Source organism: Mustela lutreola, chromosome 5 (assembly GCF_030435805.1).
Source record: "Mustela lutreola isolate mMusLut2 chromosome 5, mMusLut2.pri, whole genome shotgun sequence".
Lineage (NCBI taxonomy): Eukaryota > Metazoa > Chordata > Mammalia > Carnivora > Mustelidae > Mustela > Mustela lutreola.
The window spans coordinates 151,646,829-151,652,828 of record NC_081294.1 but is presented as its reverse complement, the minus strand read 5'-3'; positions in this window follow the sequence as shown (position 1 = coordinate 151,652,828).

Below are 6,000 nucleotides of genomic sequence, written 5' to 3'. Positions count from 1 at the left end.
GGGCAAGGACAATGTTCTAAACTAAGAAGGTGGTGATGGGGGCAGAAGTCTGTGACTACACCAAAAAATTGTATGGTATGTGAATTATATCTCAGTAGGGAAAAAGAAAATCACTCTGTGTTGAAAGTGACCAGGCAAAGGACAAGGGGATAGCCCAGGAGATCAACTGCCCTCATCAGATGACAGAGGGATGACAGAGACTGGGTCAGAGGGTGCCTGTCTGTGGGTGGAAGGCAGGATGTGGTGAAAGCTGGGTGGGGGAGGAAGGAGGAGTCCTTTATCTATTGGCAGCCCCACAGCAAGACAAGTCTTTGGACTTTTCTTTGGATTGCTGTGCAGTATGAGCCTTGAACCATATCTGGCCTTAGGCCTCCCAGCCTCAAAGCTGGGTTGCCTCTGCCAGATCACTCTGCCCTGAAGCAGGCCCTCTCACCAGTTTCTCAGCCACTTTCCCCAACCCCAAATTACGTTATTGTCATGGAGTGAAATGCAGAATTGTTTCTTGTTTTGTTCACCTACCCCACTCAACTGTGAGCTCCTCTGGGGGTAGGGATCTTTTCTCCTGGGATTATGCCTCCAGTGTTCAGCCCAGAGCATGGTGTATGGAATGCACTGGAACATTTTTTGGGTGAATGAGTGTGTGAAATGAATGTATATGTGAGAAGCCAGTGGGCAATGGTCAAAGAACTTTCTGAAAAGAGAATGAATTTACAAAGATTCAAAAGTGTCAGGGACAGGGGCGCCTGGAGTGGCTCAGTAGGTTAAGTGGCTGCCTTCAGTTCAGGTCATGATCCTGGGGTCCTGGGATGGAGTTCCCAGCTCCCTGCTCAGCAGGGAGTCTGCTTCTCTCTCTACCCTTACCTGTCCTCAAGTTCACTCTCTCTCTTTCTCTCAAATAAATAAAATCTCTCTAAAAAAATGTAAGAGATCATCCACAGAAAGAGAAAATATTTGCAAATCTGATAAGGAATTAATATCCACAATACATAAAGAACCCCTAAAACTTATTGACAAACAGCACCAACAAACAATCAAATTAAAAGTGGTCAAGGAACTCAAATAGACATTTCTCCAAAGGAAACAGAGGCATGGCCACTAAGCACATGAAAAGATGCTCATCACCACTATTCCTTAGGGAAATGCAAATGGAAACCACCGTGAGATCTCTTTTGGACAGCTACTCTAAAAATACAGAAACAAACACAAAAGCCAGAAAAGAACGAGTGTTGCTGAGGCTGTGGGCAAACTGGGAGCTGTGTGCGTTGCTGGTGGGAATGTTGAAGTGACTCAGGATCTAGCGAAAGAAAAAGAACAGTGGTTCTTCGAAAAGGAAAACATAGAATTACATATGATCTAGCAATTCCCGCTCATAGGTAGATGGCTGAAAGAAAGGAAAGCTGAGAATCTCACAGGTATCTGTACCCCAAGGTTCAAAGCAGCATTATTCACAATAGCTGAAAAGCTGGAACCCAACTCCAGTGTCCACTAGTGGATGAATGAATAAACAAATTGTAGTATATACACATAACAATATTATTCAGTTTGAAAAAGAATGGAAACTTACGTATGCTACCAGGAGGGTCGACCTTGAAAACATTGCATGGGGTGAAATGAACCACAAACCAAGGGCAAATGTCCTACCATCCACTTACATCCAGTACCAGGTAGAATAAAGGTCACCGGGGACGGAGAGGGAGAATGGGGAGTTAGTGCTTAAAGGGTAGCCTTTTGGCTTGAGAAGATGAAGACTGTCTGGAGATGGACGGTGGTGACAGCGCACCACACCGTGAATGCGTTTAATTCCACCCAATCCTATGCTTAAAAGTGGTTAACATGGTCACTTTTTTGTGATGTATATTTTACCACATTTAAAAAAACGTTTTTAAAAGATTTTATTTGACACAGAGAGATCACAGATAGGCAGAGAGGCAGCAGAGAGAGAGGAGGAAGCAGGCTCCCTGCTGAGCAGAGAACCCCCCACCCCCACCATGTGGGGCTAGATCCCAAGACCCTGAGATCATGACCTGAGCTGAAGGCAAGGGCTTTAACCCACTGAGCCACCCAGGGTCCCCTAACATTTTTTCCCCCCTAAAGATTTTATTTACATTTTTGGAGGGAGAGGGACAGACAGGCTCCTGGTGGAGCCTTCACAGGGCTGGATCTCACACCCTGAGATCGTGACCTGGGCGGGAACCCAGCTGGGAAGCTCAACCCACAGTCACCCAGGTGCCCCCATTGTAAAACATCCTTCAATGTAAGGAGTGGCGTTAGCCATCAGGTGTTCTGCATCAGGCTTCAGGATGCAACCGTAGTGGGTGCCTGGGTGAAAGCCCTGGAGACCACGGTCAAGAGGGATAGAGTTCAAAGTGCACGTGGTCGCCTTCAGCATAACATGAGATGTGCTAAGAGCACCGGAGGGGGCGTGTTAGGATCTCCTTTTCCTGGAGGCGGCCTGCGGGGCACCCAGCTCCTCCCGGAGAGCCAGCACCCTCCCCGGGGACGCTCCGCCTCCGCCTTTGTTTCTGCCGCACCAGATACCCCAATTCAGAGCGGGCGGAGTGGTTTCCGAGTCCGCACCAGGCGTGGGAGGAGCGGTCTAGCTTAACACAACCGTGACCCGGCGGCTGCAAGGGCAGCGCCACAAGGCGTGGGGGCGGGATGCGCTTGGGCGCCGAGTCCCGGGCTCCAACCACTGGGCCGCCGCGGGGTTCAGTCTCCATCTCCGAAACGGTGTGCCCGCCCCCGGGCCCGTTGGGGAAGCTGCTGGTGCTGAGCTGCTGCGAGGACAGGGAGAAGCTCCTGCCCCGACGTTCTGTCTTACCACGCAGAGGACTGTGAAGTGCTCTAGCCACAAGTAACAGGTGTTGAGCATTAAAACGGTGGGAAATACCGAGAAACAAAACAAAACAGGGCCATTCACCCAGGCCCGCGCCATCTAAAGACCCTGTGAGTGTTTCGGATTTATACGTGTGTGATTATGCATATTCCAGAAAAACAGCGGGGAGAGGCAGAGGGAGAGAGAGAACCTCAAGCCGACTTCCCGCTGAGCACCCAGCGGATTTGGCAGCGTGGGGTGGTGCTAGATCCCACAACCAAAAGATCATGACCCGAGAGCATGACCTGAGCAGAAATCAACAGTCACATTTGGAGGCTTAACCAACTGAACCACCCAGCACCCCCACCATTTTTAATAACTATGGAGTATTCCATTATACAGATAAGTTTTTCTGAAAAAAAATTTTTTTTCATGGTTGCTACCCAAGGGAGACTTTTTGGACAGTTTTTTCCCCTAATGCTTCCCCATATGAAATGTTAACAGCATAGATCTCTTTCTAGGTGGCCATAAACCATTGTAATAGTACAAATGTTATTAGCACCCCCCCCCCCAAACTCCAGAACCAGTTTTTGCCCCCTGCAGAGGAAACATCACCCCAGGCGAGAATGCATAGTAAAGCTGTACCACAGTTTATTCCCTACAATAGCGATTTAAATTGTTTCCTAAGATTTCCCTATTTCATGCTACAATGAACATTCTTGTAATTTTTTTTTTTTTTAAGGAAGCTCTTTGGGGGGTGCCTGGGTGGCTCATTTTTTGTTGAGCATCTGCCTTTCTCTCAGGTCATGATTCTAGGGTCCTGGGATCGAGTCCTGCATTGGGCTCCTTGCAGCGAGGGGAGTGTCTTTCTCCCTCTGCCCCCTGCTCACCCTGCTTGTGTGATCGTGCTGACAGATAAATAAAATCTTAAAAAAAAAAAAAAAAAGTAAAGCAAGCTCTAGGCCCAACACTGGGCTCAAACTCACCACGCCAAGATCAAGGGTCCCATGCTCTACTGACTGAGCCAGCCATGTGTCCCTCAAAAGGGACATATATATATACATATATATTTAAAAAAGATTTTATTTATTTGACACAGAGAGAGAGAGAGAGAACACAAGTAGGCAAAGAGGCGGACAGAGGGGGAGAGGGAAGCAGGTCCTCTGCTGAGCAGGGAGCCTGATGTGGGCTCGATCCCAGGACCCTGAGATCATGACCTCAACTGAAGGCAGAGGCTTAACCCACTGAGCCACCCAAGTGCCCCAAAAGGGATGTATATTTTTAAGATTTTGAATATATAATATATTGCCGATAGCCCTCCAGAAAGACTGTACCGATTTACATTCCAACTGTGATGCAATGCATGTGGGCCCCTGGGTGACGAAGTATGTATATGTCACCTGCGTGCATTCTTTCCAGCTCTTTATTACTCTTTTTAACATTGATTATTTTGAAAGTCAGTGGCAAAAGGTTTTGGATTGTCATTCTATTCGTATTTCTGTGGTCACGGTGTTTTATTGTAACATTAGGATAGTTGTACATGGTCTATATACTACTTGTTAATATTGTTTTCTCTTTTTCCCACATAGTTATATCACAAACATCACTTTACAATAGCAAAAAAATCTATAAATACATAATTTTTTAAAAAGACTGTATTATTTGAGAGAGAGAGGGAGTACACAATCAAGGGGGGCAGAAGGAGGAGAGGGAGAAGCAGGGCTCCTTGCTGAGCAGGAACCCCAACTTGAGACTCAATCCCAGGACACTGGGATCACCACCCAGGGATCATGACCTGAGCGGAAGGTAGGGCTTAACCGGCTGAGCCACCCAGACACCCCTAAAACATAATTTTAATGGCCCACAATGTGTCATCATAAAAATTAAAAAGTGGAATATACCAGTTTCCATCAAAACTAAAATGTCACCAATTTTAAGGCATTATTTTAGGTAAATGCTGCCAATTAAAACATGCCACTGGTTTTTAAGACACATCCCTATTTTAGAGAGGATAAACTGTGAAGAAATGTTATTTTAAAATTGATGAAAGAGATAGGTGACGAATAAATACATCCTTTATCTCTGCATAGGAAATGGCTTTCTAAGCTTAAAGATCAAAGAGAGTACTTGGAGGGGGGGAAAGGAGAGAAAGAGTGCTTTCATCACGAACTTCGACACATTTTGTTCCTTGTTAAGGTCAATAAAGATTAACTAAATGTCAGTGCACCTGGGTGGCTCAGCAGGTTATGTGTCCAACTCTTGATTTCAGCTCAGGTCAAGATCTCAGGGTTGTGGGATTGAGCCTTGTGCTGGGCTCCTAGCTCAGTGCAGAGTCCGCTTGGGATTCTCTCTCTCTCTTTCTATGTCCCCCCAAATGAATAATAAATAAAATCTTTAAAAAAAAGATTAGGGGCGCCTGGGTGGCTCAGTGGGTTAAGCCGCTGCCTTCGGCTCAGGTCATGATCTCAGGGTCCTGGGATCGAGTCCCGCATCGGGCTCTCTCTGCTCAGCAGGGAGCCTGCTTCCTTCTCTCTCTGCCTGCCTCTCAGTGTACTTGTAATTTCTCTCTGTCAAATAAATAAATAAAATCTTTAAAAAAAAAAAAAAAAGATTACATATCTGTCACATTTAAAGAAAAAAGATAAAAGAAAGTAAAATAGAAAAGGTAAAAAAAGTATCCATGGCTTTGACTTCATCAGAATTAAAAACGTCCTTGTTTCTAAATATTAAAACAGGGGCTTCTGGGTGGTGAGGTTGGTTAATTGTCCGACTCATGGTTTCAGCTCAGGTCATGATCTCAGTCAGGATCATAAGATTGAGACCCGGGACGCCTGGGTGGCTCAGTTGGTTAAGCAGCTGCCTTCGGCTCAGGTCATGATCACAGTGTCCTGGGATCGAGTCCCACATCGGGCTCCTTGCTCAGCAGGGAGCCTGCTTCTCCCTCTGCCTGCCATTCTGTCTGTTTGTGCTCGCTCTCTCCCCCCCCCTCTGATAAATAAATAAAATCTTTAAAAAAAAAAATAAGATTGAGACCCAAGTCAGCTCTGCTCATCAGAGTCTGCTTGAGATTCCTTTTCCCACTCTCTCTGCCCCTCTTACTCATGCCTTATCTCTAGAATAAGTAGTCTGAAAAAAATAATTAAAATAGGTAGAAGGTAGAAGAAAAACAGGTTTTATTGTTTTTC